Here is a 22,284-nt window from a genome sequence, read left to right on the forward strand (position 1 = left end):
GTTTGAAAAGAAAGAATTTTAGGTCAGCTGATTTTGTGATATGTCTTCCTTCTTGCACTTTCGGTTAGAGTCTGGGCTATCTGGCTGGCGGTAGCGGTTGCGTTCATTAGTGCGCATCCTGTACCTGTCCAGGTAATAATCCTGCTTTTTAAAAGAATTTTAAGAAGCGTAATTTTTAATTTTTCGTTTTTAAATAAGTCTACCTGACATACTTTTTTTATTGCCAGACATTTTTGACAATGCTTACTATGTGCCAGACGTGATTTTACGTTGTTTTTTATAAAAATTTCAAAGTATTTTTTAATGTTTGTAATTTTAATATTATGTTATTAAAGTATAAGAAACACTAAAAATTAATTTGCCAGGCATTAATCCGATTGTTAAGCCTTGAATTAAAATGTAAAAGTCATGAAAAGTATTGCAGTAATTAAAATTGATAGGAATATTAACAGCTTATGTATAAAATTCTCGTGTCACAGTGTTAGTAACCATACTCATCCGAAACGGCTAGACCGATTTTTATCAATTTTTTTATGCACATTCAGTAGGTCTGAGAATCGGCTACTATCTATTTGTCATACCCCTAGTTACACTGTACACAAAGAAAAAATTGAAAAGATCCAAAAAGACTTCATACAATTTATCTCCTATAAGACCTACAATAAGTTTAATACATATAATGACGCCTGTGAACATTTTAAAATTAATACTTTAGACTCTCGACGAAAACAATATGATTTATTGCTACTACATGACATCATCTCAAATAAAATTAATTGTAGCTCCCTTCTAGAAAAATTGCCCTTCCTTGTTCCTGCCTACCAGACTCGTAATCGTGCTTTTCTTGTGTGAACGTGAACTCAGTTTTGTATCGCGCAGCCCGGACATACAACGACCAATATTTAAGCCTTGACCTGTTTAAGCTGTCGCGGAATATGATTAAAAGAAGTATTAAGAATATCCATAGCGCAAAATCACCTGCATCATGAGCATACCCCACAAACACACCTTCACGTACTTACCCTCACTTTTACAACATCATACAACACAACCAAATGGTACCACTTAGATAAACGTATTGAATAGTTTTTATTTGTTTGTTTCCTTTTATAAATTCATGAACCATTTTGTAGTTAAATGTATTATTTTGTAATGTGTAATGTTTTATTGTATTCCATATTTGGCTATATTTTTAATGTAACTGTTTGTTATTGTATATAATTTATGTTAGCTGTAGGTTTACAAAATAAATAAATAATAATAATAAGTGTTAAGGGTTCTCCATTCCGAACATTTAATTTTTTGGCAATTTTTTTGTTTTTAATTTTTTTATGATACAGCATACATACCACCCCTAATTTTCACCCCTCTACGATCAACCCCTATTTTTTATTTGTTAATTAAAATCTTATGACCTGAACTCTGAGGTTTATATAGAGAAAAATACACAGAAATAAGAAGTTGTCATTCCATAAAATCAAAGAAGTACGAACCATACCATACTAAAAAGGTAGGCTAAGTAAAATCACATTTAAAGGAGAAACGAAGTTCGCGGGGGCAGCTAGTATAATATTATAGCTTCGCCCAAATCTCACTAATTTTATCTAGACTATTATAGTGTCATTTGTTACAATATTGTGGTGTAGTTTACGCTTATTTGACATACCGCTAATGAGTCAATTGTCAAAAAAATCAACACAGTTCAGAGAATTTTTAGTAACAAAAATATGTTGAAAAGATACCAATTCTTAAAAGGCCGGCAACGCACTCGCGAGTAGTGTTGCCCAATACCAAGACTGAAGCCTGCAAGACTTGAACAAGACAATACTTATACCTGCAAGACTCTTGCGTCTTGCAGTTAAGACAAACTGAGATTTGGGCGTTATTAAGTAGGTATTTGGTTTCAATCCCGATTTTGAGAGACGTTACCCAGTATCAAAACCGTATTATAACACTAAACTAAGGGCTGCAGTTGTATTTACCGTTGGCAATGTGCCGCTCGTCTGAAAGCACCCTGAAAGGTATTGTATTGATTAGGTAGTATTAGTACTTATTATATTTCAACAATTTATCAAGTAGGTAGCGTGTTAATACTCCCAAATCTGTTCCCACCATCCCATGTGATAAAATTTACCTAGAATAACTTTCTAGCAAAGTTCATACCCTGTAGGTATCTACCTATAATAATATGTTATGCTTGTTTATGTCTTATGTGCAGATCTAACGTTAGTACTCGTAGGTTGGTATGTGCTTAAAATTATAGCTAACAAAATTATATAAACATCATGTAGTTGTGAAACTTATGTTTCAAAGTTTATATTATTCTTATATTTAGCAAAATTTAAAACTAACAGCGAGTCGAGTAGGTCTAGTAAGTTTCTATGGCAGCCAATATTACGGTACAGACGCCAGCACATCAAGCTACTACAATCTGTCAAATTTCTTTATCAGATTTTCAACTTTATCGCTAACCGCTGGTCGGTCGGTTTATTATACCTACTTATTTGATAATTTACCGACAAAGACGCCGCGGTTTGCAACAAGTGTATCACAGCATTTGACACTGTTTGAGCGCCGCATTCGCCGACAAATAGTACGGACAGACGCACACAAATTTTTACCTATTTTGGTAGGGTTGGTACAGGAGTATAAAATTAAATGACCTTGAAGATGTCTCAGCAGTATGTAGGTATAAATTGAATGCTCTGAGACTGGCTTGAATTCGAACACTACAGCGTTAAAAGCTGTCGGGCGAGATGATAATTAATAACTATCTATTGAATTGCGAATATTTTGATTTCGAAATAATCATTGTTAATATCGGTAAATGATAGATAGTGAGTGAGACCTAGGTACTAAAATGTGAGCAGCAAGATTGAAAAGTGTATATGCCATGCTTTCCATAAGTTTATTTTAATTATTAAAAAACAAAAATTATGAAAAGGATATTTAGACTGAGTACTTAGGAAATTAGTAGAAAAAATATTCTATCGTGGATACCTAGTTATTAAAAAGTGGATAAACGTTGTGTTTACTTAATTTTATTTTTCTGTGCTAATGCCAACATTGACAACTCCACCAAAATAGGTAAAAATTTAGTCCGCTTCTAGACTTTCTGTTGCCGCCGTCGCTTTCATGTCAAAGGTCGCCGCCAGTGCCCATGTTCTAAAGAATAAAATAAGTTTCCGGGTGCTCAGAACGAACGCAAATAGATTATGTTGTCCTCGCAAGGAAGAATTTAGTCGTAAGGATAGGTAGATTTTATAAAAATTGTTGTAAGTAGTAAAATATACCTAGTTTATATTATTATTACCTATTATACCTTTTTAAAGGACATTGCACTGCAAAATTGGAAGTGGGTGATTTTAACAAACTTGAAACGTGAAAAAGCTGCACGTCATATTGCTTTACGCATTTTGTTTTAAATTTTTTTAAATATACATTCGAGATTAGCAGTGTCGGTTTATCAATCTATCGTACCTACTCTAGTAGCGACTATTGTCTTCAGCGATGATTTACTAAATAAATAAAAAAAATCGTCGTGTAGGTACGACGATTATTTTTCTAAGGAATACAATTTTGTTGTAGTAGGTACCTACATCGTTTCTTACTTACACATACTTTAACGACAGTACTTACGTAGCAAAGCGCGCCAGTCACGAGTACGACAAATTGCCTAAAAAATGTACCTACGCACACTGTAATGAAATCTGCTAATCTCAACACACTGCCTGTAGCCTGCCTGCTATTATTGGTTGATGAACATTGTACATTGGTGAATGCTCCAGGATAGCCCGCAAGCCCCCACAAATAGCAATAGGCTAATAGGTATTTATTTCGTTTTTTTTAATGGCTCTGGCACAGTTTTGCATTAGCCAGCGTCAAGTATAAGATTTTTATAATTCGTGCTTTTTGCTTTAGAAATTCGACCATGTCTTCCATGTACGGTTTTAGGCACTCGCCCGGTACCGCACAACCGTCCCAAAGGCCGAGAACAAATTTAAATTAAATTAAAACTTGCCCTCGAACCGGGAATCGAACCCGGTACCCCTCACCTAGCTGCCACTTAATAAGACCGCTAGGCCATGAGGATTGGAGATTTTAATAGGTATTTGCAAGTCTTGCAAGACTCTTGCTGCAAGATCAAGACCAAGACCAAGACTGAGAGCGCAATACCAATACCAAGACCAGGTGTATTGACGCAAGACAATACCAAGACTGGCCTAAGTCTCGTCTTGGTCTTGCATTTGGGCAACACTACTCGCGAGCCTGCCATTGAGGCATTGAGAGTGTCCACGGGCGGCGGTATCACTTACCATCAGGTGAGCCTTCTACCCGTTTGCCCCCTGTTCTATAAAAAATAAAATGTCGTGTTGAAATTTTTGTATCGTTATTTTTAACTTGATACGTTTGTAAATACCACCTTCAAATCTTAGTGTCAAATATCGTATTATGGATTTTATACAAAAAATTATTCTTAGAATAGAAATGTAAGAAACGGTCTAAATTCAAACAATGAATCAAATGAAAAGGAAAATCCCTTTTCCCTTTATCTTAACAAAGTATAAATATGCAACGAATATGTTGTAGAATAATTGCAACCGGATTACTGCGATAAAAATTTAAACGTGCATAAAAATTGTATGAAACTTTATTTTTTTAATTTTTTTTAATTTATTTATTCTATACATGATCCTTAATAGAAAGAAGCTGGCGTGGTGGAAACACAAACTGGACACAGTTTTTCCGTCCACCAGGTCGTCGAACATATTTAAATAATTAACCTATTACACACTCAGGCCAGTGACATACTATACAATATAACAACCCCACCAATAAACCATAAAAATTGCACGAACAACATATACCAATTGATACAATGACGCTCCACAGCCGATGCAAGAAACCTGTTCTTGACGAGAAATTCTCATTCGAATACAGGATGTGTATTCGAATTTACATATTCGAACATGAACTAAATGACGACGTCCTACTTTTAGTTATGCATAGTTTGTAATTGTTTGACTTATAAAGTAATTTTTTAATTTAAATTTGATATTGTTTCCTGTTACATTAGCAAATAGCGCAGCCGGTAACGAGTTTAATAGATTTGGAATAATATAGTCTAATGTTTTTTTCCCATATAAATTATTGTATTTTGGTAAAAGAAATTCGTTTTTTAATTTTCTACGTGTTGTATAGTGATAGTGAGTTTTAGTTGTTTTAAGGTAATTGTCTGTAAAGTAGTTTTCATTTAATAATGCTAGCTGCACTTTCTCTTGTATAGGTATAATTTTGAAAAATGCAAATAGCTTTCTATAGTCTTCTTTATATTGTGATTTTATTTTGTAAGGAGCAATTGCTTTTAAAATACGTATTTGTAATGAAAATATTTGATTAAGATAAGTTTTGCATGTTCTCCCATAGCTTGTAAGTCCATATGTTATAATAGATTCTGCTAGTGCTTTGTATAGCAGTAGCAGAGTATTGAGAGGTATTTTTTTTTATTATAGTGAATTTGGCAAGTATCGCTCTTAGCCTTTCACAGACAGAATTAATGTGCATTTTCCAGGACATTCGGTCATCTATTGTAAGCCCCAGGTATTTGTGGTTATGAACTAATTCTAAGGCGTTGCAGTTACAGTTGATGGGGTACGAGTTATAGGAATGTGCACAAATGTGGTTGTGTAAGATTAAGTGGGGTGTACGTGCGCTTAGATTGTGACTGGATCGGATATGCATGAACTTTGTTTTATTCGGATTTAGTACAAGTCCCACGTCGTGGGACCATTTAGCCAATGTATCGATTGAATCAGATTGTAGCTTTGTTTCTGCTTCTTGTATGTTAGCCCCAGCGGCATGGCCCCTACTAGGCATGTATCGTCTGCAAATTGGAATATCTGGCAATATTTTATTATGTTAGGTAATGTGTTAACGTAGGTAAGGTAATGCAAGGGTCCAATAACTGAGCCCTGAGCCGTACCTTCTGTTATGGATATTGGGAAACTTTCTTCGTTGCACACTTTAACACGATAAGTTCTATCTTGCAGATAGTTTTTACACCACTTGAGCAGGTTTCCTCGTACTCCGCAGTCATTTAGGTTTTGTAGGATTACGCTGTGCCTTAATGTGTCGAATGCCTTACTATAATCAATAAACACTACCAGGACATGATCCTTTTTATTTAAGTGCTTATAAATATGATCTGTGAATGCGGATAGTAATTGTGTGGTGTTTTTATTTGGTTGAAATCCGTATTGTTTGTTAGAAAGAATATTGTGTTTTTTATAATAACTTTGAATTTGTCCACATATGTATTTTTCAATTATTTTGTTGATTGTTGGCAGTATAGTTATTGGACGATAATTATTGTAGTTTTTTTTGCTACCATTTTCGTATATTGGTCGTACTATACCTGTTTTTAATAAATTAGGATATTGTCCAGTGTAAATGCTCGTGTTAATAAGATTAGCTATGGCTACGTTTATTTTATTGCATAACATTTTAATGTCTATAGTTCGTATTCTATCTGCGCCTGGAGATTTTTTGTCGTTTAATGATTTTATTATCTTTGCAACAGATTTAGGGTCTGCTGACTGAAATCTCATACTAGTATTTTCTGCTCGCCGGTATAAATTTGTATCCAACAGTGGATTTACACAGTTGGTTGCAATATTACTGATACTATTGTGGAAGGTAGTTGCAAAATTATTTGCAATATCTTTACACGTAACATTTTGATTTTCAAATGAGTTTTGTATAGCTGGTACGTCAATGGATGTTTTAATTTTTCCTGTTAATTGGTTTAATATATCCCATAGATTTTTTAGATTGTTTTTATTAGCTTCTATATTGGTTCTAAGTGTTTTATTTTTAGTTTTGTTTATTAATTTATTGACATAATTTCTGGTTTTATTATATTTTTGTTTAATATTGAGTAAAAAGTTTATCTCTGTAATGACATGCTTTAATAATTCTATTATTAATCCAATGGTTACTGTTTCGATGAGTGTTAGATTTAAGTTTAACTGTATATTCTGATTTTTTATATGCTTGAGTTATGTTATTTTGTATGAAGTTGTATATGCCAATAGGACTCTTCATTTCTATTGTCGGCTTCCAATCAATTTGCTCTAGAAGGGTCGTTAATTTATTTTTGTCAATTAATGTTTTATATGTTGGAACATCCTGTAGCTGTGCTTTAGTGCAAGCGAGCACGATCACTCGATGGTCCGCTAGTTTTGTGCCAACCGCTGCAGTGTATAGGTCGTGTGTTTGGGATCGAGCGTATATGTGATCTATGCATGATTTTGTAACGATTCCTTTGTATAGTTCTGCCCTAGTGTATGTTGTGATCCCACACATAAGGCCTAAACTGTGTAATGTGTTGCAATATTTATGTTTTATAGGAATGTCTAGCTTTAGGTTTATATTAACGTCCCCCAATAGATACAAGTCTATATTTTTCTGGCAGTTACTCTTAATGATATTATGAAGTTCGTCAATAAACAGGCTCTTGCTTAGGCTAGGTGGGCGGTAAATAGCACAAATATGCGCAGTGTATTTCGTCTGAGTTGTGATGGTAAAGAGTATATTCTCGAAATGTTGGCTTTTTACAATTTGTATACTAAATTTATGTTTCTTTTTTACATAAACTAAGAACATTTGATATCCATTTAAATTGTACAAACAACTGATTCTGTCAGATATGTTAACCTCTGTAACAACAATAACGTCAATAGTGTTAGCCGCATATATACATTGCTCGAGGCTAGCAAAATATTTTATGATTGACTTTATATTTATGTGTACACACAACAGATTTAAATGTTTGCTGGGTATTTTAATCACGAAATCATTTATGTTTATACAGTCTTCTAATTCACAAATATCACTAGTTAAACTATCCATATTAATAATAATAATTTATATGCAATTTAATTTGGGCAGTTAATTGACATTCTGTCTTTTTTTTTAACACTTGTATATCCAATATAGATCTTAAGTTTTCTATTTTCGTGTTATCATCTTTTCTTGCACGAACCATACCGTTTTTAAACCAAACGTATTTATAGTTTTGTTTGTTCTTTAATTCCTGCTTGGCTTCCCATAAAATGCTTTTGTTGGACTAGTTTATATATTAAATTTCATTCTAAGTCTATTGATGGGCAAAGGAAACTTTAATTACTAGAGATCTCAAATGTAAGACTGTTTAGTAAGCCATTATTTTAAACGATTTATTATTATTATTTTATTTCTTTTGAGATACTTGACTTTGTTGTTAGAGACAACAACTCGCAATACGTATAGTTTTTTTTTTCTTTGAACCGTTTCAGATATATTGTGTCTGGCATGCTTATAAAAATATATAACGACAACGACAATGTTACGTGATTTCGTATTCTTATTTAAAAATAATAATTTAATTAATAATAAACTTGACAATAAGCTTAAAGCTATGTATTATACTGAGAGACTGGTGCTTGAAACAGGTTTAGTAAAATAAAACTCGGTTTTATTATTATTAATGGCAATTATATACAAAATAATCAACTTCTAACTAAATAAAATCTACGACAAATTATGATAAACATGATAGCCGTTAAGACTTTAGTTAAATATTAATATAACACACATTATCCATAAACAAAATCAGTCTCAATCACTCTTTGAATTAAAATTCTCTTTTGTGTTTTTTTTTGTCAATTTGGTTTTACGCTGCATGGAAAAGACAGTACTTTAGTTAGGGTCGATTCGACCAAACAAGAGTAAATCTTAATCTTAGAATAAATCGTCAGTTAATCTAGAGTAAATAAATTTTACGTTTTACCATCTACAAATTCTAAGAATAGTGGGCCTATTCGGGGATTATTACTATACCGCCGTTTCGCACGGAATAACAGCTATTCCTAGAATAATTTAATGTCGTCAGTCAGTCCAATCAGCTGATTTCTGTCATTTCACAAATATGTATTCTGTGTTTTAATTTCAAGTCAACCCAATGTACTAAATTTATAGTCTGGCATTGTATAATGAAATGTTTAAACAATTTATTATTTATTTATTTATTTGTAGATCTTTTATTTTCTATAATATTATAATGAAATTCAACTCAAACAAACAACAAATAAAAACTTTTTGTTGGCGTTTGACACCTGTTAAAAGCTACTTTTTCACAAAATAATACGGCAAAATCGAGTTGGCATGATGATGTTGGTTCTTACACTGTCCCGTTGTAGAACAACATTTATTTGCCGAGTTTTATTTTCGTTAACCATTCTCTTTGCTATTCGCGTATTGTTATTCCTAGCGCAATTATACTATCGATTACGTGGACAAACGACTATGGATTTACTCGAGATTAAAATCATGGAATAGGTTATTCGTGGTATAGTTACTCGTGTATAAATTGAAGTTTGGTCGAATCGACCCTTAAACGCCTAAATAATCATTCTTACGAAAGGAGTAGCCATATTGCATGCGGAGTCAATAATATCTCGGCTAAAAGCTTAACACAAGTTTAGGAAACATAAAAAAATATTCCATATGACAACTGAATTTATAGGCCGGGGAGATAGTGACACAAAATAGTGGGTAATTTGTACCAGTATGGCGGTTCTTCAGGGGTCTTATTACGAAATGAAAAAAAGAAAAATGATAGTCATAGCGCTGGTACCGGCGCGGCGGCCCAAGTGGTTAATAATAATGTACTATACGTTTAGTCAATTATTATAACAGGGGGCCTACCATGAACTTTCTTAAAACAATCCTGTTGAGATGCAGCGGAGTTTAGGTACCTAAAATCAATAGCATTTTTTCGTACCATGACCGCCTATAAGCTGAAACGTATTAGCATCGCAAAACCGAATGAAAGAACGATAATTTTGTTTGTGGTTTCTGCAAACTTACTTCGACAGATGTTTCTATGAAAATAAATAAAATATAAAATTATTTTAAATAATTCATCAATCACAATAAGCTATTATGTTTTAATATATATATTTATTTTATATAAAACATTTTGACATATTTTAAACGGAAAGTTCTCTGGTGCTATGACAGTTGACACTTATTATTTTTAAACGTTTCTTTCAAATTTTAATAGGAGCTTTCAATATTATTTGGTGTTTACAAAATTTCGGTTGGATTCCGTCGTTGCGGGTATAAGTGTTTACACGTGTTTCGGATATCATTATTTAGTATTTTCTATTTTTTCTCGTAGTTTAATGAATATAAGTTGACTTATCCTATTGGTGGTGGTTAATTAATAACATCAACTAATTACACCCCCCTGATCCTCCGGATAGGGTCTCTTCTCCGGTGGAATCAATGGATTTATCCACCCCACCGCTTCCCCAACCTGGTGTCAAGCGCAGACTCGATACTGTCCATGAAAGTTTAGTGGAACCTTCCAAAAAACCAATGACTGATGTCCGGTCATCTGCTGATGACGTCAACCCAGGATTTTACTCCCATCCATCACTCACTGGCTCTCCCAAGTCATACCTTGTCAATGACAAGGGCCCTTTTTTAGTCCATATTTCTTGCCCTGAATCTGACCCATCCGCTGGTACATCAATCCGCCCAATTAAATTTGGTCATTTCCTGGTAAAAAATAAAATACCCAACATTGTTCGAGATGGTGTTAAGAGAGTGGGACGTAATAGAATATCTGTTGAGTTTAAGTCGGGCTTAGATGCTAATAATTTTGTGTCTAATCCCATTGTACCTTCCAGCAACTATTCTGTTACGATTCCTAATTATAATGTTTCCCGTATGGGCCTTGTGAGAGGTGTCCCAGCTGATTGGTCGATGCAGGAATTTGTCGAAACTTTGGAAGTTCCCGAAGGTACTGGTATAGTCCTCAAGGCCAGACGCCTTAACCGCAAGACAAACTCCGATGGTCAAATTAATTGGATACCAACGCAAACTGTGGTTCTAACCTTTCAAGGTCAAACCCTTCCTGAGAGAATATTCTCTTGTCATAGTTCCCTCCGCGTTGAAACGTACCAACTCCCTACAATTCAGTGCCTTAACTGTTGTAGATTTGGTCACGTAAAGTCACAATGCCGATCGAAGCCTAGGTGTTTTCGTTGTAGTCTAGCCCATTCTGGTGATGAGTGTAATATCCCTGAAACAGAGTCATTATGTTTATTTTGTACTGCCTCACACTTTGCGACCAACAAAGCTTGCCCTGAACATAATCGACAAAAAAATATAAAGAGTTGTATGTCTCAAGAGAGCATTTCTTATATCGAAGCATCGGCTCGGTTTAGACCTATCAGTGGCAAAACTTTTGCAGATTCTGTTAAAACAACCCCCTCCTCTTTATCCCAGCCCATTACTTTACCTTCCCAAGATTCCCGTCAGACTACATCTTACAGGAAAACTGTATTTCTCCCTCCTCGCTCTAGACCAACATCAGGAAAATCCTTTGATAAGGCGGCCCATGAGGCCATTACTTCCAATTTACCCTCCTCTTTACCCAATGGTTGTGCCGTAAGCTCCCCTTCCCTTATCAACAATGAAGTATCCCCAAATGAAAATCTTCTCGACTGCTTATGGGCAGTCATTTGTAACATGCTATCCAAGTATGATGACATCCCCATACCGTCCCACGTTGCCCAAAAAATTAATTTGCTCCACTCAGTCGTCACCAAAAATTGCGAATTTAGTAATTCAGTGGAACTGTAACAGTGTTCGCAGTAAAAAATCAGAATTAACCTTTCTTATCAATAAATTCGCTCCATCTATTCTAGCCATTTCGGAGACTTGGTTATTGCCGGGTTCCCGCTTTAGGGTTTCTGGGTATCGATGTCTCCGAGATGACAGGGATGATGGCTATGCTGGCTGTGCCTTTTTGGTCAGCCGATCCCTCACCTTCCACTCATTATCTCTTCCTCATTGTGATGGTATTAATGCTGTTGCTATGAGAGCTTTTAATATCTCGTTTATTTCTGTTTATATTCCCCACCCCCACATCGACCTCATTTCTGATATACGTTCTATTATCCTTTCGGTTCCTCCTCCGGTTGTCATGTTGGGTGATTTCAATGCCCACCATGTTTCTTGGGGTTGTCATTCCTCAGATTCTTTTGGGTCCCTTCTACTAGATTTACTCGATGATATAAACATAAGTGTCTTGAATAATGGTTGTCCTACGAGAAGGAGTCTTCCATCTCAGAATCCCGCTAACGCAGTGGATTTATCACTTTGCTCTCCTGATCTTTTCCCTTTTCTATCCTGGCGTGTTTTTAAGAGCACTTGTGGGAGTGACCACTTCCCCATTTTAATTGATCTCCCAACCAATTTAAGGAGCGTTACTCGCCCTTCCCCTCTTTTAAAATTTAAACTGAATCAGGCCAATTGGTCAGACTTTTCATCTTCTATTGACTCTAAGATAGCTGCGCTCCCCGTAGTCTCTGCTGAAAACTGCTTATCTTCATACAATGATTTTGTCAACTCCCTCACCTCATCTGCCAGTTTACATATTCCACTCAAATCTTCTACACAAAGGAAAATTTCCCCTCATTGGTGGGATTCCGAATGTACTGAGATGATTCGAAAAAGAAAAACGGCAGAAAGGTCATACAGTCTTTGCATGACCTTGGAAAAATTTTTAGTCTACCAACAAGCTTCTGCAGCTGCTCGCAGACTACTTAATAATAAGAAACGTCTTGGTTGGCATAAGTTCTGTGAGAGCATGTGCCCTGGTACCCCTTCGTCTGTTGTTTGGAGGCAGATCAGAAGATTCCGTTGTTCCCTCAATTCTTATGATGTCCCTTTTAATGATCCGTCTAGCTGGATTACCTCCTTTGCCGACAAATTGGCTCCTCCATCTGTCCCTTTTTATGATTGTCTTCCTTATAAGTATAATTCTTACATCCCCTCTTCAAACAATCTAGATTGTCAATTCTCCTTGGAAGAACTTAACAAAGCATTAAATGGTCTCTCTGACTCTTCCCCTGGAGAAGATGGAATCCCTTATTCATTCCTCATAAATTCTTCATTAGGCACTAAGAGGTACTTTCTTGATTTAGTAAACTGTTTTTTCGATCTTGGAATTATTCCTGAATCGTGGAACAGACAAATCGTCATTCCGCTTCTAAAACCTGGCAAAGATCCATCAGATTTCTCTTCATACAGACCTATTGCTTTGTCTTCTACCCTTTTAAAAATTATGGAACATTTGATTAAATTTCGTTTAGAATGTTTTTGTGAAAGTAACAATATCTTTGCAAAATCCCAGTTTGGTTTCAGGAAAGGCTTAAGTACGATGGATAGCCTAAGTATAATAACGACCGACATTCGCATTGCTTTTAAAAAGAAACAGTTCCTGGTGGGTGTTTTCTTGGATATCGCATCTGCGTATGACCACGTGCTGGTTCCGGTGCTCAGGCAAAAAATGCTTCAGCTGAGTATTCCTGAGAAGTTGGTACGTTTTGTTTGCAATGCAGTTTCGAATCGTTATATTATTATAAGGTCTCAAAATACGGAGCTGTCTCCTAGATCTATTTGGAGGGGCTTACCTCAAGGTTCTGTTTTGAGTCCTCTTCTGTACAACATTTACACCTATGACCTGGAGCTTGTTGTGAATTCCTTCTGTCAGATTCTTCAATACGCGGACGATGTAGCCTTATACTTTTCATCAAATTCTATTGAAGAGGCATCATCACGCCTAAATTCGGCTTTGGATTATTTGGGTGATTGGTTAAATGATCATGGTCTCTCTATTTCTGTGCCCAAATGTTCGGCGGTCACGTTTACTACAAAATACAAGGTTCCACGGTGTAACATTTCATATAAAGGGTCCTTGGTATCGTGTTGTAAGCAAGTAAAATTTTTAGGCCTTATTTTAGACTCAAAGTTAAACGGTGTTCCTCATTTTAACCATGTGATTAAAAAAAGTGAGAAAGGTGTTAATGTTCTCCGTTCATTATCTGGTGTGAGGTGGGGAGCACACCCCTACTCGCAAAAGCTTTTATACAATGCTGTGGTACGAAGTCATTTTGATTATGGCACCTTCCTTTTAGATCCTGGCAACAAGCAAGCCCTTGATAAAATTTCCAAAATTCAATCGAAATCTTTACGCATCATCCTTGGTGCTATGAAATCCTCTCCCATCAATGCTCTCCAAATAGAATGTGTTGACCCCCCCCTGTATTTACGTAGACAATTTTTAAGTGACCGCTTCTTCATCAAAGTCCTTCAATACTCTTCACATTCCATCTTGTCCAAATTACGTCGCTTATCTAATCTCACGATGCCATCTAGTACAGGTAATGTTCCATGCCTGTTACACAGTTTTAATAAACTTTCTCGTCTTTCTAATCCTGTTGAAAGTTTCTCTAGTAATCCCTTGTTTTTAAATAGTTATGAATCCCTCATTTTTGATCCTAAAATAATTTTAAACTTTGGAATTGAAAAAAAATCCACCCAAGCTTCCACTTGTTTTCTGGAAAAAATTTCAAAAGACTGGCAGGGTTGGTTACCGATGTATACTGATGCTTTCAAGATTCCCAATAATGAGTGCATCGGTGCGGCTGTATGGGTCCCTTCATTCAAAACAGTATTGAGCTTTAAACTTCCTCCATTGACCTCCGTTTTTTCAGGTGAAGCTTTTGCAATCCTAGAAGCGGTTTTGTATGCTGAGTCCCACAACCTAAATAAAGTTACAATTTTTTCCGATTCTCGCAGCTGTTTACAGGCAATTCTTTCCAATCCATTCAGGTCTAAAAAAAAACGTAATACGATTCTAAAAATAAGAGAAGCTTTGTTTAGGTGTAGTAAAAAAGATATTCATATTGTACTTTTGTGGATACCTAGTCATTGTGGTATAGCGGGTAATGAAACTGCTGACTCTTGTGCAAAAGGTGCTATTTTCTGCGGATCTTGTCAGCATCCCAACATCTCGGCCCACGACCTATCAGCTCTTGCGTACTCCCACCTTTTAAAATCCTGGACTATTGATTAGCAATCTTCTAAAGAAAAAACTGGCAGGCACTATGCTAATATTCAGTATTCAATCCCTTCTTCGCCGTGGTTTTTTAAATATAAGTTTTTAAACAAAAAGGTCACGTCTATAATCTGCCGTCTTCGTATAGGGCACGCTTGTACTCCTGTTCATCTAGCCAAAATTAAAATTAAAGACAGTTCTCTCTGTGAGTGTGGTATGGACGAGGGCACGACAGACCATATATTTTTTAACTGTTCTTTAATTAATGACTCGTTATTTGACTATCTTTCTCCAGATTTCCCTCGTCCATGTAACCTTAACTCCCTACTTTCCCTCCCATCCAGCTCGATCGTCAAAATTTTAGGGAAATTTATTTCTGTTAATAAATTAAAGTTATAAATAAGATTCTCCCCTTCATACCTTGTAGTAAAATGTTAACCTCTTGTATATATTATTAGATGTCTGTGTGTGTTGTATTTATTGTGATGTCATTTTTGTTTTGGGTAACTCTGCTTAGATAAAATTAAATCTATCAAAATTATCAAATCTATCCTCACTGTGTGAAGACTTAGAACGTGACATTGGCGGAATTGTGATTTACACAGATGTCGCCATTATAAATAAAGTGAAGTGAAGTGAAAATTTCGGTTTTAGAAATATATTTACAAATTGTTTAACTTATAAAATAATGGTATGGGGTAAGTATTGTTCACAAATTTGTTTATTAAAAATAAATCCCTATAACGAAGTGAATTACTGATATAAAACGCTTTGCAAAAGATATTACAAATCAACTTATTACTCTAAAATCATAAGTTACTATAATAAAAATTAATTCCTTCAAATTCTACAAACTCAATTTATACGTTAACTAATTCATATAGGTAATATAAATAATTATACTTTCTTCACAGGAAAGTAAGTAGTGGTAGTGACTACAACCTTCCATCTCCACTAAAATACTTCGATGTATGCACAATGCAAAATCTTTTCTATCAAATGAAAGATTATTATTATGACGAACCACCAAACTATTCCAATAAAGGTAAAAACAGTACATTACAATGTTTAAAACTATGTTTACCTGGGTCAACAAGTATCTTTCTCAAAGACAAGACACGACGATTAGGTTAAAATACGAGTTAACATAACCTGGAATAAATCCTGGAGCAATAAAGAAACCCTTAAATCAGAATTTTAAAACTTAAGAAAAAATAATGGACTCATATTTAATACCTTGTCTTACATATGGCTTCCAGACATGGATTTACAATAACGACACCAAAAACAAAATACAAGTGTGCCAGAGAACGATGGAAAGGAGTCTACTAAACATACAAAGACAACATCGGAAGAGAAATACAGAAATAAGGAAAACAACAAAAATAATAGACGCTTTAGACAAAAATGTAATTGATCGGGTCTTACTGCTCTCATGGACAAGGAAAAATGGACACGAAGGGTAACCTGGTGAGAACCGACAAAAAGATTGATGGAATAAAAAGAAAAGCTGGTGAAAACTGGACCACCAAAGCAAAAGACAGCAGATGTGGAGCAAAATGGAGGAGGCCTTTACCCGTAGAGGGGTCCAAAACGATTTAATGATACTTTATAATGAATTATAAAAATGAATTTTGTTTGAGATTCTTATTAATTTATTTATCATTTCAAACTTATATACATTGAAATTATTAATTATGATTGGAATATAATTTAAAGATTATAAATAATAATATTGTATTTTTAATGCATGCACATTGTATAATGTAATAATTAATCATATGATATACTTGTTTAATATGTTATTCATTATGGAAATAAAGAGGCTATAATAATAATAATAATTTTATTTACAGCTTAACCTGACAAAATTGCTAAATAGAGACTATATGAATAAATGTTTATAACCAATTGAACATTGCCTGAAGACATCTTTTTCTATCTTGATGGAGTCATCCTAACTTAATAAATACTATTATTATAATATTTTTAAATGGCTTATTATTTACACATTATAAATTTAAAAATACCCATGTTTTTTTAAACAACAAAAAGCAGAGGAGAATAATACAATTCATGAACATAGTGAGGAAAAATTTTATTATAATAAATATCTACTAGTAATATGGCATTCTTATTTATTGTAAAATATGATATTATATTGGGGGTTTATGTTTTTGTTAGATATGCATAAATAATTTATTGAATATTATTGAATAATGTGCAAATTTTTGTAGGTACACTGAAATCTTCAATGAATCAAAGTCAATAATCTATAGTAAATTATAGACTCAATATCTACGAAGTCGGTAGTCGGGAGGGCATTGCCGGCTTGTTTCTCATCTCCGTCTATATTTTAATAATTTATTTATAATCACACTCTAAACTCAAAATACCCTAAAATATCGGAAATATAAAAAATATATTTATTTTTTCCTATATTAGCCATAGTAGATAAATCTTATTATTTTAACTTTATTAACAAGTTTTAATACAAATATTGAATTTTATAGGTTCTAAACTATTATTTGGACATTACGATACAAAAAAGGTGAACAAAAAGTAACTTTTTTAGAATCGCTAATTCTGTCATAGTTGGAAGGCGCAACTGTCAAATTTCGGTTCAGCCGAGCGGTCATGGTACGGATTTTCATACAAATTGAACAAACGAAATCTGATAACCGCTAAGGTCACGTGGGAACATAAACTGTCTCGTTTTTTCGATGTCATGGTACGAATTAGCGATGCATCTCAGTTGTAGGTTGTCAATAGGCTCGCAATAAGAGTTCATGGTAGGCCCCCAGGGGTAGATTATCGATCCCGTTAGACCATTTTATGGAAGTCGGTGCCAAGTCACAATCCTTGTGCTTCTGAATGGTCATCAAGCCAGGTTAATCGTTTTTGATACCGATATCCAAAACACTTTAGACCGCCAATTTTAGAGCCTTCTGAGACTTATGATAATTCAGAATCATCTAGAAAATTATATTCCTTACAGCAGTATAATATAGTTAAATTATAAAAATTCATTATGACGGATACATTTTTCAGTAATATTTTTAGTAATGTTAGCTTTTATTATTTATGAAACATATTCTTTTGCTACAAGTGCGCATGTGCAATAATTACTCATTGCCTCGTTCGGTTATTTACGAAATGTTACGAATTGACTCGAATAACTGCCCGAAGTGGGAAGGTCGAGTCAGAGTGGGGACGAGGGCATAAAACATCTGGTAACACATGCGCACAGGCCATTCCTTTGTTCAAGTTGGTGTTTGTACATTTTACGTAGGGTCAGTGTGTGAAATATAGTAAATCAAGTCATCATTGGAGTGTTTAATTTCCTACCCTAAGAACCAGATCAACTAGCCCTAACAGTAACTATTTTTATTTATTACTTTATTAAAGTTTACCACATCATACATTGTTATCTCAGTTATATGTTACAAACTCTTTTGTCTAAAATGTATGACAATTTAGGTAAACATAAATGTTACGAAAATTTTTTTAAAAATACAATTAAATATAATATACAATATATCGATAAAAATACAATAAACATACCAGACATTAATTTTATTATTTTAACTTATTTAACCACATCTCAACTAACCACTGTTAGCCTCTAAACGATGATTAAAGTATTTTTAACGATAGACACCTTGCGTGTTTTAATTAATTAACACAAGTTTTTTTATCTAGGTATCTCTACAGACTATCACAAATATAACTATAATGTTAATTTAAAATGAACGATTTCAAACTCAATCAAAGTATGATGCATTGTTCCTGGGTTACGGAACTGAATAGGACTTGCTTGATCTCATAAAGAATAATCAGTAACAAAACATTAAAGTGACTATTTGAAAAAAATATTTCGTCAGGCAAAGTCTAGTAAACGCGAGGCCCACAAAGGACAAATATTATCCAAAATAGTCTTAAACGAACTTTAATTTTGATATTTCCTGTAATTCTATCGCAATGGGACAACGAATTACGTGTGAACTATTTGTGCCTAAAATAGACTAATATTTATGCTAATTCTGGAACCTAATAACGTGTTTAATATCTTGTTTCTGAAAACAAGTAAACACTTCATTTTAAGTTACTAGCAGCCCCCGATCCTATTAAATGTTTTTATTAAATGTGACGTAAGTACTATATGACATGTTCGCTAATGTTATCATTAAATATTCTGCAATAATCAACAATCCGTACTTTTTATAATTATTGTTTATATATTAAAAAATGCAGTTTTAAAATTGTTTAAAAACAAAGTATCACGGCATTTAGACCAGTGCAGATAGCCTTTAAAATAAATAAAAAGTGAAAAAAATTACAGTAGGATGAAACCCATTAGAAAAGCAGGGGAATATGATCAAAATGAAAGGAAAAATAAATTGCGGTCGATCTGAGGTCGGGAAGGTGTAGGGGGGGGGGGGAGTTTTAAGGGTAAAAAACGGTTTATCTCGATTTCCGGCAAAACTACAAGTCCTATCGAAGAAAGTTAAATGGCAAAGTTGTAGGTAATAAAAAGATCTAAAACTTTTGTATTCACACATTTTTCACATAACCTCAAAATTTATGTGAAAAATTCAAAAAACCAAGTTTTTGGTTTTTATCTTTTACAAAAATATTTTTTGAAGTGAAACTTCTTTATCGGGGTTGGAAATAAATTTAGTGTAACATTTTTCGGTTACGCGTCACATGTTTCGGTTACGCGTCACATTTGACCGTTACGCGCGTCTTTTTCTCGTCCCTACCACGGTTGATTCGAAGAGATTCTAAACCATTTATAACAAAAATTTATAATAACTATAACAATGATACTAAAAATTATATTACAATTTATGAAATTCTGTAATAATCTTAGTGGTAATAAGGTAAAATGAAATTTCAAGTCTGTGATATTAAAAGCCTTTTGTTAAACTTTATCTTATTTAACTTTATTTAACCAATTTCTGTAAAGTTAGTTGCATATAGATAATTTTTCAAAAAATAAGGTCATAAAGAAGTTTCACTTCTAACGTGTGTACACTACGCACATTTTTTATTTTCTAACGAAATTTGGTGACCTTTCTATGTCCCAAATACGCTGTAATTTATTTGATTAAAAATATTTATTTGTTCACCTTATTTTGAATGAATAGCGAAAAAACACCCTAATTTTCAATCGAAAATTCTGACGTCAAAATTTCAGCTTTTTTCAAAAAGTTGGTGTGCTTTCAGTTCGTTGAAATCTCTACTTTCCTATGGTAAAAAAATATATATATATATATATATATTGCCATAGTATATCTTCTCAGAAAACGCAAAAAATCGTATGCAGTAACGCCCAGACCTGTCATCCCCTTGCTTACTTCTCTGTTCTGTTTAATATTTTAGCTTTATTCTACACAATACATTTTTCTACACTATTTAGTGTATCGGTTTAAGGGCGATTTTGCACGTGTAGGTTGCCATGGTTACGTCAAAGTGAAATTTGATAACTACTTGATCTCTACTTTGATCTAAGTAGTTATCAAAGCACCCTTAGGGATCATTCACCTGGCTTTTGTTCCTTTTAAGTACCTACGCATAATATATGCCCTGATAGAACGAATACCAAAAGCTTTTTAATATTTAGAAAAACTTTTTAAGCTAGTTGAGCACGATGTTCTAAATGTATTTTAGATATGATAGAAAAAAATAAAATTAAAACCATTAACGACTGCAATATGAAAAAAAATAAAATTATAAATCCACCTCAAACTAATTGGGTAAATAAAAATATAATTAAAGTCATTAACGAACGAAATATTTTATGGACTTTTTTTTAAAACATTTAAAAGAACATATAATTGACAACATACCTAAAATTATAATTAACACTGTTAAACTGAACGCAACCACTTAATATTATGTAGTCTGTATCTGTCAATGTAATCTGTATCTGTCAATGTAGTCTGTTATAATAATTGTATCGCCCCTGTCTGTTGACTGTTCCAAGAAATTGAGCGGTTCGCACCATTGTCTAACTCAGCTGTTTTATTTATTTCTCTTTACTAAATTCCTACTCTAAAATAGTTTGTAACAGGTTATGGGCCCAGACGCCCGGATAGAAATAGGAAAGTAGGATTAATAAAGTGAAAGGCATCACGTTGATGCAAATTGATTTCGTGATACGTCGCGACGTCATTAACTTTTCAGCTTACAATGGCGGACCCCCGTTTTGCTCAAATTGATCGTTTGGCGGGCCGTGATAATTATCCTACATGGAGTTTCGCGGTGAAAACCTTTTTAGAGCATGAAGATTTGTGGAAATGTGTCGAGACATCGAGCATGGCTTTTACGAAGACCGAAGATACGAAGGCAAGGTCAAAAATAGTCCTTCTAGTTGACCCTATGAACTATGTTCATATCCAGGATGCCACCACGGCTAAGGAGGTATGGGATAACCTGAGAAAGGCTTTTGATGACTCCGGCTTGTTGAGGAAGGTAGGTCTTCTGCGAGAACTAATTACTACAGATCTGGAAAGTTGTGGTAGTTTTGAGAACTATGTCAACAAAATCATCACATGTGCACACAAGCTTCGTTATATTAAATTCATTGTAGATGATGAGTGGCTCGGCACATTATTATTAGCCGGGTTACCAGAGTCATATAGGCCTATGATTATGGCTATGGAAAGCTCAGGTGTGTCCATCACTGCTGATTTAGTTAAAACAAAGATTTTACAGGATGTAAAGTCTCCGGACAACTCATCTGTTTTTTTTTCAAATTTCCACAAAGGCAAGGCAAAGAATAGTAAATGTTCAGGTTCTAAAGCAAATAGTAAAGGTCCCAGGTGCTTTAGGTGCAATAGGCATGGTCATTTAGCCAAATTTTGTGCCTCAAACAGCTCAAATCAAAAGAATAAGTCTGAAACTATTAATACTTCTTCTAGCTATGTTGCAGCGTTTCCAGCCTCACCAGGCCTAGAGAGTGGATGCTGGTACATTGATTCAGGAGCTGCAATGCACATGACAAACAAGAGAGATTGGCTTTATGACTACGGACCTGCTTTAGTAACAAACATTAAAGTTGCAGACAACAAAATATTAACAGTAAAAGGCTGTGGTAAAGTAAATATAGAAACATATGATGGTGAAAGTGAATTAAAAATTGGTACAATACAAGTAAAAAATGTTTTATATGTGCCAGATTTGGCTGTTAATCTTCTGTCAGTCCGCCAAATGACACAGAATAACTGTCAAGTAAAATTTAGTAAGAATACATGTTATGTTTATAAAGAGTCTAAATTAATTCTCACTGGATATATAAAGAACAATTTATATGTTGTTCATAA

The 22,284-nt window shown here is 34.1% G+C and overlaps 2 long non-coding RNA genes across 2 annotated transcripts; both read left to right on the forward strand.

Moving 5' to 3' along the window:
• Positions 1 to 14,731: 14,731 nt before the first annotated feature.
• On the forward strand, positions 14,732 to 15,601 carry LOC125062069. Its single transcript, XR_007119170.1, has 2 exons — positions 14,732 to 14,873; positions 15,474 to 15,601. It is a non-coding gene; the product is annotated as an uncharacterized LOC125062069 (long non-coding RNA).
• A 10-nt stretch (positions 15,602 to 15,611) lies between these two features.
• On the forward strand, positions 15,612 to 16,212 carry LOC125062070. The gene is made up of 2 exons (XR_007119171.1): positions 15,612 to 15,654; positions 15,871 to 16,212. It is a non-coding gene; the product is annotated as an uncharacterized LOC125062070 (long non-coding RNA).
• Positions 16,213 to 22,284: the final 6,072 nt, after the last annotated feature.

The sequence above is a fragment of the Pieris napi genome, chromosome W (genome assembly GCF_905475465.1).
Source record: "Pieris napi chromosome W, ilPieNapi1.2, whole genome shotgun sequence".
Classification (NCBI taxonomy): Eukaryota; Metazoa; Arthropoda; class Insecta; order Lepidoptera; family Pieridae; genus Pieris; species Pieris napi.